Raw genomic sequence first — 10,000 nt, 5'->3', positions numbered from 1 at the left:
GTTTTTTTGTTTTCACCTTGGCTGTGGGAACGGCAATACATTTCCTGGCCGGTAAAATGTTGGTTTTCTAAATGTTCTGAGAACAGAAGTAAGACTTTTACCTGTTCTGGGAACTTTCATTTTTAGTTTGCAGGAAGTTTCTAAGAATGTTTAACTCTGGTTCCTTGAAAGTTTTCCAGGGAGGTTTTATTAACGCTCTGAGAACAGAAATTATGAACGCTTTGAACACGGAAATTATAGATTATTTGTAGGTTTTTGAATAAATTCCACACAATGTTTCAATAAGATAACACTGCTAGCTTATTTCATTTTTTTACTCCTCACACAGATAAGACACATGGAAATTAATTTCCTTAGCCATTAATCATGTGAACACTTTTCTTTTTGTTATGACAAGGCATCAGTGGAATTTGAACCTAAGATCTTCTGTTCTCTATACATGAAATTAGTTCACTGCGCCACCAGGGCTGCATGTACACAGACAGCTGAATTCTGATCTTTTGAGCAATTATTGACAAAAGTACTGACCTGATTGGCCAATTAGTGAAAAAATTATCAGAATTAGGCAGCTTGTGTAAATGCAGCCCAGGAGCTAGCAAGCCATGTATTTTTTACTCCTACAAAGCTGTTAATTTTAGTCTATTCAAACAGACCCCATTTCAAAGGAAACAATCACTCATTAAGATCAGGTGTGGCCAATTAGTGGGCGTGGCCAAGGCACCTGAACACACTCAACAAGAGAGAGGAAGAGATAGTTTTGTTGATGCGGAGAACGGAATGTTTTTAAATAGCATTATAACAGCATTCTCTGAATATTACTAAAGATTTCTTGCGGTTTTTAATTAAAAATTTTCTTAATGTTGTTGGAACAAATTGAGAACATGACTTTGATAGAACAATGAGGAAATCTGTAGGAAACGCTATGCTGAAGTGCTGAAATTCAAATCAAATCAAATCATATTTGTCACGTGCACCGAATACAACAGATGTAGTAGACCTTACAGTGAAATGCTTACTTACAGGCTCTAACCAATAGTGCAAAAAAGGTATTAGGTGAACAATAGGTAGGTAAAGAAATAAAACAACATTAAAAAGACAGGCTATATACAGCAGCGAGACTATTAAAGTAGCGAGGCTACATACAGACACCGGTTAGTCTGGCTGATTGAGGTAGAATGTACATGTAGATATGTAGTATGTAGATATGGTTAAAGTGACTATGCATATATGATGAACAGAGAGTAGCAGTAGCGTAAGAGAGGGGTTGGCGGGACGCAATGCAGATAACCCGGTTAGCCAACATGCGGGAGCGCTGGGTGGTCGGCCCAATTGAGGTAGTATGTACATGACTGTATAGTTAAAGTGGCTATGCATATATGATAAACAGAGAGTAGCAGCAGCGTAAAAGAGGGGCTGGGTGGGGCACACAATGCAAATAGTCCGGGTAGCCATTTGATTACCTGTTCAGGAGTCTTATGGCTTGGGGGTAAAAACTGTTGAGAAGCCTTTTGGACCTAGACTTGGCACTCCGGTACCGCTTGCCATGCGGTAGTAGAGAGAACAGTCTATGACTGAGGTGGCTGGGGTCTTTGACTATTTTTAGGGCCTTCCTCTGACACCGCCTGGCCGAGCAATTACCGTACCAGGCAGTGATGCAACCAGTCAGGATGCTCTCGATGTTGCAGCTGTAGAACCTTTTGAGGATCTCAGGACCCATGCCAAATCTTTTTAGTTTCCTGAAGGGAAATAGGCTTTGTCGTGCCCTCTCCACGACTGCCTTGGTGTGTTTGGACCATTCTAGTTTGTTGTTGATGTGGACACCAAGGAACTTGAAGCTCTCAACCTGCTCCACTACAGCCCCGTCGATGAGAATGGGGGCGTGCTCAGTCCTCCATTCCTTTAGTCCACAATCATCTTCTTAGTCTTGGTTAAGGTGAGGGATAGGTTGTTATTCTGGCACCACCCGGCCAGGTCTCTGACCTCCTCCCTACAGGCTGTCTCATCGTTGTCTGTGATCAGGCCGACCACTGTTGTGTCGTCTGCAAACTTAATGATGGTGTTGGAGTCGTGCCTGACCATGCAGTCGTGGGTGAACAGGAAGTACAGGAGGGGACTGAGCACGCACCCCTGTGGAGCTCCAGTGTTGAGAATCAGCATGGCAGATGTGTTGCTACCTACCCTCACCACCTGGGGGCGGCCCGTCAGGAAGACCAGGATCCAGTTGCAGAGGGAGGTGTTTAGTCCCAGGATCCTTAGCTTAGTGATGAGCTTTGAGGGTACTATGGTGTTGAACGCTGAGCTGTAGTCAATGAATAGCGTCCTCACGTAAGTGTTAATTTTGTCCAGGTGGGAAAGGGCAGTGTGGAGTGCAATAGAGTGCATCATCTGTGGCTCCCACAGAAGAACATTCTTGGAACGATTTGAGAACATTATTTTAAATAGAACCATGAGGAAACCAGTAGGAAACGTTATGCTGAAGAACTGAAACTCCCACAGAAGTTGTTTTTTCAACGTTCTTCCCAATGTCAAACCAGTTGAATAACGTTCCTAAAACATTGCCAAAATGTAAATTAAATGTAACCATGTTTGAACTTTTAGGAAATGTTCTGTTAAAATAATGAAATACCAAAGAAAATACTGTTTTTTTGTTAAGTTTTTGAATGTGTGGAGAATGTCCCAAAGACAAGTAACTATTCGACACCATTCCCAGAAAGTTGATGGAAGGTTAATGCAAAATAACCTCAGGACAACCAAGCTCTAAGAAACACGTGGTTCTCAGGACAAAATGTGTTAGCTGGGTAAATTATTATTGGTTAAAGAATTGTTCTGATTTTAGAAACACTTGAACTTGAATCATGCTGGACTGACGACTCCGAGCACATGAATGGCTCATCATACCACCGACATCCCAAACCCACTCCAGCCTGATGGACATGAAATGTGAATGGTCCCGTGAGTGTTGAAGAATAAAGGGCAAAATCCATGCAGCTACTAACCAATAGCTAGAAAGCCATGTAAGTTGATACCATACCATGAATACATGAATGAATGCATGCTGTGAGACATGCTGCCGTACGTGGAGGACACATGACACACACTGACCAGGACTTTTACACCTGAAACAGCCCAGCAGAGCCCAGCCCAGCACAGAGCAGGCCTTGCACGGCATAAACCCATGTTGAATCAAATCTAAAACCAGTAGATCGCCCAATTCATTCCTTAACAGTGAGCTTGTCTGTACCTGGCTGACAATTAGACCTGCAGCAGTCCATTATTATCACCCCCAGATAATAGATGCCATTTAGCAGAAGCTTTTTATTCAAAGCGACTTACAGGAATGTGTGCATATATTTTATGTATGGCTGGTCCTGGGAAATAAACCCACTACGATGGTGTTACCAACATCCTGCTCTACCAACTGGTAGGAGGTGATGTCACAAATGTAGCCTTACCTCAGGAGAATTCTCAGGAATTAGAGAAGAAGAAAAGAATGTTCAAGGAGGAGAAGAAGAGTTGAAAGTATTCCAGAAAGTGTCCCAGTGCCTACCCTCCTGTACACCCAAGAGACAGTGTAGGAGCTGGGCTATGGAGGCCTGGGTGGGTGGGAGCTGCTTAAGGGTCTACGAGGAGACTGATATTGTCTCAGATGCTCCAGGGTCTATGTATAGACCAGTATAGAACTAGGGGGTAGTGTGAAGAGGGAGGGAGGACAGAATTGTGGATAGAGAAAGATAACCACTTACCCCCTTTCCCTTTGCTCCCTGAGGACTGTGTTTCTCACCATAGTGAAGTGTCCAGTTCACCTGTTTATACCTTTAGAATAAACAAGTGGCTGTGTCCCCATATCACTCAGATCTCTGTTACACAACTGACCATATAGAGAGAGAGACAGAGAGAGAGAGAGAGAGAGAGAGAGAGAGAGAGAGAGAGAGACAGAGACAGAGACAGAGACAGAGACAGAGACAGACAGAGACAGAGAGAGAGAGAGAGAGAGAGAGAGAGAGAGAGACAGAGAGAGACAGAAGAGAGACAGAGACCGAGACAGAGACAGAGACAGAGAGAGAGACAGAGACAGAGACAGAGACAGAGACAGAGAGAGAGAGAGAGAGAGCATACTGAAAGAGGGGAGATCGAGAGTGAGATAATGAGATATGGGTAGAGAGAGAGAGAAAGGGGAACAGAGTGAGACAGAGCTAGTGTCTAATCATCAATAGAGAATTTACTATGCATCCCACTTTAACGACCTATTTCAAAGCTAACCCTCAACCCTGTCCTCTAAACCCTGACCCATAAACCGAGCACCAACTCTAAACCTGACTCAGATTTATCAGAATGTATCTCATAACTGAAGACCCATGACTGCAGGGACTGGATAGTAGCCCCATGATGAGTGATCAGGTAGTGTGTGTGTTGGTGGGGGGTAGTTCTTCTGATGTCTTTACTCTGATCACATTGTAAAAATGAGTCAGTGTTAGTCCAGCACTCAGCACTCAACCAGATGACTGGAGATCAACAGGACTAAAAATAGGAGAGGCCCTCCTGGCAGTGTGAGTGTGAGTGTGTGTGTGTGTGTGTGTGTGTGTGTGTGTGTGTGTGTGTGTGTGTGTGTGTGTGTGTGTGTGTGTGTGTGTGTGTGTGTGTGTGTGTGTGTGTGTGCGTGCGTGCGTGCGTGCGTGCGTGCGTGCGTGCGTGCGTGCGTGCGTGCGTGCGTGCGTGCGTGCGAAGGCTAATGTCAGGGGGAGAGAGCTGTTATCACCAGTAGGAGTGTAGCCATTCTCGTGATAAAGATTAGCATTGGTGTTTTCTCCTCAGACACAACAGACTTGACATTGTTTGGGTTACCACTCACCTGAGTCATGCAACAACAGCCATTTTGCTTTGCAGCAGAAGAACCCTGACACACAGCCCTCACCTCACCCTGGGATCGGATGAGGCTAAAGTTTGTGGCTAAAGATAGCGACCCAGCATGGGCAGGTAGGGTTTCACAGCTCTGGGATGGTGACTGACAGAACATGGTCAGGAATTTAGAACACAGTTACAGGAACTGCTGCAAAACTGTCTTCAACATAGACATGATAATAAAACACCCACGAGGCAGCTAGCAACCTTCCCTTAACGAAAGGGTTTGTTTGATGATATATTCATCCCTTAGAGAAAAAACACACTATTTCACATGTGGAAAATCACATGATTTCACATGAAATTTCACTTTTTTTCACATGAACACGTGTTTTTGATCACGCTTTCGTATGTGTGGTTACATGTTATCACGATGCTTCATATGTTGTCACATGTTATCACATTAACGTCACGTAAGATCACGTGTGAGCACATGAGCACGTGTTTTTGGAACACTCCACATGTGTTCACATGTGAAACATGTGGTTTTTCTGTAAGCGATCCATCTATGATGAGACTGCAACTGAGCTCACTGTAAAAACGGATCAACAGCATCACCTTGTGGACGACGGTAGGAACTGTCCCAGATGATGATTATAATATAACTCCTACCGACCTCGTCTCTCTTACCCAGTCCTATTGGGGGTGGGCATGATGCTGGAGACATAGGCAGAGACAGACAGACAGACAGACAGACAGACAGACAGACAGACAGACAGACAGACAGACAGACAGACGGCTGGAGAGTTTTACATCTGTTTTTTATTTATCTGAACGACAGAACACCAACTGAACAGCTCAGCTCTCACATCAATCAGACAAAACCTCCCTGCTATCTCCTCCCTTCCTTTCCCTTCCCGTCCCCTCCCTTTCTTATCACAATAAGGAAGTGGAAAAGGAAAAACCACCAAACAAACAAATCCTGATACAGAGTGTACTACTGTGCAATGCACTGACACACTTATATGAAGCAAGAAAGAAAAACACAGGCTATTTCATAATATTCATAATAATAATATACTCACAATAATCATGACAAAAAGAACATGAAAAAAGAAGAGGTTGGCACTGCGTGCTGGTAGCTTCATAGATGAGTACAGTATTGTTCTCCTATAGAGTCAGCTCTTTGCTTCAGATTCAGGCCTTCATGTGACCAACTGGATTTTGAACCCGGGTCTCCTGCACTCCCCGAGACTGCATTAGGCCCCTAGGCTAAAGTCACAATGGAAGCACACAGCAGGCATGTAGTCCATCCTTTTACAAGTCAGCATTAGCCTACAGTTTGTCTTAGGACGGATGTTCTAGCTTCTCTCCTCTCATCCATCTCTCCTCTCATCCATCTCTCCTCTCATCCATCTCTCCTCTGCTCGATCTCTCTTTAGCACATCCTCTCCTTTATCTGTTTATTTTCAGCTTTATTCTGTCATCCCCAACGCATTCAATTCTGTTTTATTAAACTACATATCAAGTCCCATTTTCTCTCCCTATCCATGTTTCTCGCTCTCTTTGTCTGACATTTTAGATTGCGTTATAAAATACTTATTTTACATTCATATATTCATACATATCAACTATATTCTATATCAACTATACATCAAATAATATGTTTTATCAGGCGAAGCAGAGGAGGTCAAATTATCAGAAGAAGGAATAGTGATGACAAGGCTGGTGTGAACCAAGAGCTACAATGGTGTCCAAACAGGAAGTCTATAAAATAAAGAATGTGATCAAGAAAACCCCAGAGACACTTCAAAGTATTCAAACAGGTGAGTAGTGGATAGACTTCTGATTTTCATTCTTAGGTAAATTATGCAATGCACAATACTGACATGTCTTTTGGACTGACGAAGACCAATAGTTTGTCAGTCCAAAACGTGAGATCATAGTTGTCCTATGGTTATTTTGCATACAACATTCCCTCAACATTCTGGGAATGGTGCAGGATAGTTGCTTGGCTTTGGAACATTCCGAGCAGATTTAAAGAACTTGACGAAATAACGTTATTTTCTTGGTATTTCGTTACTTTAAATAAAAAAATCTAAAAGTTGAAACATGGTTACATTTAATGACACTTTTGGTAATGTTCTAGGAACGTTCTCCAACTGGGAATGTTTTCAAATAGTTCGGAGGATGTTTAGTAACAACGTTCTTCGGCAAGAATTTCAATATTTCAGGATAATGTTTCCTACAGGTTTCCTCATGGTTCTATTTGAAGTAATGTTCTCAGAACATTCAGAAAACGTTAAGAAACAATATTCTTCTGCGGGATTTTTAGTACTTCAGCATAACGTTGTCTGAAGGTTTGCTCATGGTTCTATTCAAAGTCATGTTCTCAGAACGTTAAGAAAACGTTTGCTAAAAACCACAAGAAAACATTAATAACGCTTTAAAATAAAAGCATTCCTCCTCAACTCTCTCTCCTCAGGTGTGTTAGCCGTGCCCGATAATTGGCTACACTTGAATGAATGTTTGTTTTCTTTGAAATGGGGTCTGTTTGTGTCTGTTTGTGTCTGTTTGTGTAGACTACAATGAACATGAACATGAACAATTTTAAACAAGTTTTAAAAAACATGCTAGCTCCATCCTGGTGGCGAAGTAGATTCATTTCATGGATAGAGAACAGAAGATCATAGGTTTGAATCTCACTAACACCGTGCCACAATAAAAAAAAATGCATGTTTTTGCGTGATTAATGCCTTAGCAAATACATTTCCATTTGTCTTATCTGTGCTTGGAGTTCTTAACACACTATTCTCGCAGTGTTATTGAAAGTCTTATTGAAACATTCAGTGAAAATGTAAAGGAAGTTATTCCATCATTTTGACATAACCTTTACATTTTGTTTAAAACGTTCACAACATTTAGATAATGTTCTCAAAACTTTATTTAATTACCTTCAAATAACCCATCATTTCTGTTCTAAGAACGATAACAAAACCTCCTAGGAAAACTTTCGGGGAACCAGAATAAAATGTTCTCAAAACCTCCCTGCAAACTAAAAGCGTACCTTCCCAGAACAGGCAAAATGTTTACTTCCGTTATCAGAATGTTTAAAAAACGTTCAGTTTTACCGGTCTGGGTAACTTATGGCTTCGTTCCCAGAACCAATGGTAAACCAAAAACGTACGTTCCCACAACTTCCAAGGAACCAAATTTGCAAGCTGGGATTTCTCCAGAGCCAGTATATAGTGTGTTGTCTTAGGTCATGGTGGATCCGGGCGCCCAGACGCTAGGTTGCAGACCCAGGTTAGAGGTGCTGAATTTGGGCGAGGCACTCTGGAGGGCTGCGTGGAGGCGGGCGAGGAGGTGTGTGGGCCAAAGGGCTCAGATCAGGGCACTCTTAAACTGACTGTTACCTTGTTGGGGGCGTGGGCCTGTGAGGGGTAGGGGTTAGGGTTAGGGACATGGACGGAGGAGAAGCTCGGGAGCTGCGGGAGGGGGGCCTTTGGGGGCTGGAGTAGGAGGGACCCACTGGGGCTGAGGTTGGTAGGGGGGTAGAGAGTGATTGGTAGCAGGAAGTGGCTGTTGGGGGAAGAGAAATGACATCAGACCTCCACATCGGTTCTCCTAGTGTGGTCGCTGACCGTGGGATGATGACAGTAGGGCGGGGCCTGTGGGAGGTGGCGTGGAGAAACGTTTGACCTCATACACACGTGGCATCTTGTTTTGGCCCTGGGGAGTCCCGCCCCCGTAGCTGAAGAGGGAGGAGTTTAGCTGATAGGGCGGTGACTCATGAAGTCCAGAGCCTTGATGCCTTGAGCCTTCTGACCCCCAGGGGCGGCTTTATGCCCCGCTGAACCCCCACCCTGTCCTACTACCCCCCCCTCTGGCGCTGGGCCTGGGGAGGGCAGGAGGGAAAGGAGGGGGTTGTAGCTGATGGGAGGGGGGCTCTGCAGCTGGAGGAGTATTTGAATTGAGAGGGGGAGGGAGGGTGTGGGAGAGGGCTGGCGGGGGTGGCCGGGACTGGGTTGGGGTGAGGAGGGTCTCCACCACATAGCGATCCATCCTGCTCTGCCTACGGGCGAACAGCTGACCCCCTTCCCTGCTAGCTGGGGTACCTGTGGAGGAGGCTGGGGTTTAGGGGCCACAGGAGGGGGGGGCTTGGAGCCTCTCTGTGCCTGCATGAAGTTACAGGCCTCAGCCCCCAGCTTCAACCAGTCCTCTTCAGGGCCTGACTCACCTCCAGCCTCCCCACTAACTCCTCCACTAGGCCCCATGGGGCCTGGGCCTATCCTGGTCGGTGCATCCGGGTTTTGGAGCAGCTCCAGCAGGGCCGGGTTAGAGACACGTCCTTCTTGTTCTCCACAGAAGGACGGAACATAGGCTTCTTGTTGCTGCGACGACGCGCTTCCGCAAGAATGCCTGTTCTGGAGGCGGGGACGGCGATACTCTGCTCACGCGGACGACAATGAATCAGAGGCAGGGGTCTGGGCAGTGGAGGGGGTCACCATGGCAGGGTTTGTCATAGAGACATAGGAGTTGAAGGTCAAGGGAGGAGGGGGTTGGGTCTGAGCAAGGGAGGGAATGTAAGGTGTGGCAGAGGATGGAGAGAAGGGTTGATTAGAAGAAGAAGGAGGAGAGAAGGGCTGGGCAGCCATGGCAGAGGATGGATAGACTGGGGCATGAGGAGGAGGAGGGGAGAAAGGTTGACTAGGAGTAGAGAAGTGTTGAATGGGGGCGGGAGGAGGAGAGAATGCTTGAGGAGAAGTCAAGGAGCAGAAGTGTTGGGTGGGTTGAGGAGGATAATGAGAAGGAGAACAGCAGTCAGAAGAAGGAGAGAAGGTGGCAGTATGGACCGAGGGAGAAGAGAAAGGCTGAGAGGGAGTGCAGGTATGAGAGGATGGAGGAGAGAGAACAAGAGGAGGAGGAGAGAGAGGATGGATTCAGTAGGTCTAGGGGGATGTAGGGGAGGTAGTGGAGACTGCTCTCCTGGCCTCGGGCGCCCCTGAAGGGCGAGGGGGGGCGATGGTTACCATGGATACCGCAGCAGTGGGTTTGGAAACCATTGTTAAGCCAGGAGTGGGCTGGACGGGTCGGAAGATGACAGGGCTGGCAGGGGGGCGAGATGGGGCGAGGCCTGAGGTGAAGGGGCGTGCCGTGC

General features: G+C 45.6%; 1 pseudogene; it reads right to left on the bottom strand.

Annotated features, from left to right (window-relative positions):
• Positions 1–8,097: 8,097 nt before the first annotated feature.
• The window catches only part of LOC135559411 (synaptopodin 2-like protein), an 8,605-nt pseudogene continuing 6,702 nt past the window's right edge, over positions 8,098–10,000 (bottom strand).

The sequence above is a fragment of the Oncorhynchus masou genome, chromosome 18 (genome assembly GCF_036934945.1).
Source record: "Oncorhynchus masou masou isolate Uvic2021 chromosome 18, UVic_Omas_1.1, whole genome shotgun sequence".
Classification (NCBI taxonomy): domain Eukaryota; kingdom Metazoa; phylum Chordata; class Actinopteri; order Salmoniformes; family Salmonidae; genus Oncorhynchus; species Oncorhynchus masou.
Note: the sequence above shows the minus strand (reverse complement) of the source record. Positions and strands in the feature narration are given on the sequence as shown.